A 2,834-nucleotide genomic window follows, 5' to 3' on the forward strand; every position below is an offset into this window, starting at 1 on the left:
CAAATTTCGGGAATTCCTTGTTTTTAATAGCTGAGTAGTATTCCATAGTGTATATGTACCACAGTTTCTTTATCCATTCTTCTACTGATGGACACTTAGGCTGTTTCCATGTTCTGGCTATTATGAATAAGGCTGCTATGAACATGGTTGAGCAAATTTTCTTGTTGTGTGCTGGAGCATCTTCTGGGTATATTCCAAGGAGTGGAATAGCTGGGTCTTGAGGAAGCCCTATTCCCATTTTTCTGAGATAGCACCAGATAGATTTCCAAAGTGGCTGTACTAGTTTGCATTCCCACCAGCAATGAAGGAGTGTTCCTCTCTCCCCACATCCTTGCCAGCATGTGGTGTCGCTTGAATTTTTTATCTTAGCCATTCTGATGGGTGTAAGATGGAATCTCAGAGTTGTTTTGATTTGCATTTCCCTGATGACTAAGGAGGTTGAGCATTTCTTTAAGTGTTTCTCAGCCATTTGATATTCCTCTGTTGAGAATTCTCTGTTTAGTTCCAAGCCCTATTTCTCAATTGGGTTATTTGGTTTGGTGGTGTTTAATTTCTTGAGCTCTTTATATATTTTGGATATTAGACCTTTGTCAGATGTAGGGTTGGTGAAGATCTTTTCCCAGTCTGTAGGCTGTCGCTTTGCTCTCTTGAGAGTGTCTTGACAGTGCCTTACAGAAGCTTCTCAGCCTCATGAGGTCCCATTTATTAATGGTTGACATTAAGACCTGGGCCGTTGGTGTTCTGTTCAGGAAGTTGTCTCCTGTGCCAATGTGTTCCAGGCTCTTCCCCACTTTTTCTTCTAAGTGATATAGTGTCTCTGGTTTTATGTTGAAGCCTTTAATCCACTTGGATTTGAGTTTTGTGCAAGGTGACAGATATGGGTCCAGTTGCATTTTTTTACACATAGACCTCCAGTTAGACCAGCACCATTTGTTGAAGATGCTATCCTTTTTCCATTGAATGGATTTGGTTTCTTTGTCAAAAATCAAGTGACCATATGTGTGTGGATTCATATCTGGGTCTTCGATTCGATTCCACTGATCAACCAGCCTGTTGCTTTGCCAGTACCATGCTGTTTTAATTACTATTGCTTTATAGTACAGTTTGAGATCAGGTATGGACATTCCTCCAGAGCACCTTTTATTGTACAAATTGTTTTAGCTATTCTGGGTTTTTTGTTTTTCCACATGAAATTCAGAATTGAACTTTCAATGTCTTTAAAAAATTGTGTAGGTATTTTGATAAGGATTGCATTGAATTTGTAGATTGCTTTTGGCAGGATGGCCATTTTTACTATGTTAATTCTCCCGATCCATGAGCAAGGAAGATCATGCCATCTTCTCAGGTCATCTTCAATCTCTTTCTTCAGAGTTTTGAATTTTTTTTCAAACAAGTCCTTCACTTGCTTAGTTAGAGTGACTCCTAGATATTTTATATTGCTTGTGGCTAATGTGAAGGGTGTGGTTTTCCTAATTTCTTCCTCTGCAAGCTTGTCATTTGTGTATAGGAAGGCTACAGACTTTTTTGAGTTTATTTTGTATCCAGCTAATTTGCTGAAGTTGTTTATCAGCTGTAGGAGTTTTCTGGTGGAATTTTGAGGGTCACTTATGTACACTATCATATCATCTGCAAAGAGGGATAATTTGACTTCCTCCTTTCCCATTTGGATACCCTTGATCTCCTTTTGTTGTCTTATTGCTCTGGCTAGAACTTCGAGTACTACATTGAAGGGATATGGAGAGAGTGGGCAGCCTTGCCTTGTTCCCGATTTGAGAGGAATTTCCTTGAGTATCTCACCATTTACTTTGATTTTGGCTATTGGCTTGCTGTATATAGCCTTTATTACGTTGAGGAAAGTGCCTTGTATCCCCGATCTCTCTAAAACTTTACACATGAATGGGTGTTGAATTTTATCAAATGATTTCTCTGCATCTAAAGAGATGATCATGTGGTTTCTTATTTTCAGTTTGTTTATATGGTGGATTACATTGATGGATTTTTGTATATTAAACCATCCCTGCATGCCTGGAATGAAGCCTACTTGGTCATGATGAATGGTATCTTTGATGTGTTCTTGTATTCGTTTTGCAAGTATTTTATTTAGTATTTTTGCATCGATGTTCATAAAAAAATATGGAACGCTTCACAAATTTGCATGTCATCCTTGTGCAGGGGCCATGCTAATCTTCTCTGTATCGTTCCAATTTTTAGTGTATGTGCTGCCGAAGCAAGCACTTGTGATTGTTCTTGACCACACATATCAATACCTTCCCCAGAAGCATTTAACATTTCACCCCTGATTTCACTATTGTCTGTGATTGTAGGAATACTATTTTGAAAACCCCATTTTTGTAAAAGATCCCCTCTCCATAAATGTATGTGTATGTCAGTAACATAGGGTCTCAACTTACATGTTTACCCTTCTGGTACCATATATTCAATCCATCATGCACCTTGTCTTATTTGATGTAACTTACCAATTCCTATAAGCTGTGCATAAATTATCTGAAGTGGCCAATCAATTCCAAGATTTTTGCAAAAGGATGGTGACATGTGTTCCTGTATCCATGAAACCTTCTATTTCAACACCATTAACCTGTACAAGGAGAAATAGAGAAAACAACGGTGGGAAGAAAAGAACAAGGCAGAAAGGCATATACTGAAATTTTAATTGTGCTTCTGTGAGCCTTTTTCCCTACAGTACATACTAAGTATTCAGTTAGTAGCTACCACATAATGTTGAAACAAGTAATACAGAATGTAACAAACACATAATGAAACACTTAGTTCAGTGTTTAACATTCAACTATCACCTATAAGTAGTCACTATTTTA

At 37.9% G+C, this 2,834-nt stretch overlaps 1 non-coding gene across 1 annotated transcript; it reads right to left on the reverse strand.

Annotated features, from left to right (window-relative positions):
- Positions 1-2,127: 2,127 nt before the first annotated feature.
- LOC127186132 (U6 spliceosomal RNA) lies at positions 2,128-2,235 on the reverse strand. The gene has a single exon (XR_007830361.1). It is a non-coding gene; the product is annotated as a U6 spliceosomal RNA (small nuclear RNA).
- Between the last annotated feature and the right edge of the window lie 599 nt (positions 2,236-2,834).

Source organism: Acomys russatus, chromosome X, assembly GCF_903995435.1.
Source record: "Acomys russatus chromosome X, mAcoRus1.1, whole genome shotgun sequence".
NCBI lineage: Eukaryota > Metazoa > Chordata > Mammalia > Rodentia > Muridae > Acomys > Acomys russatus.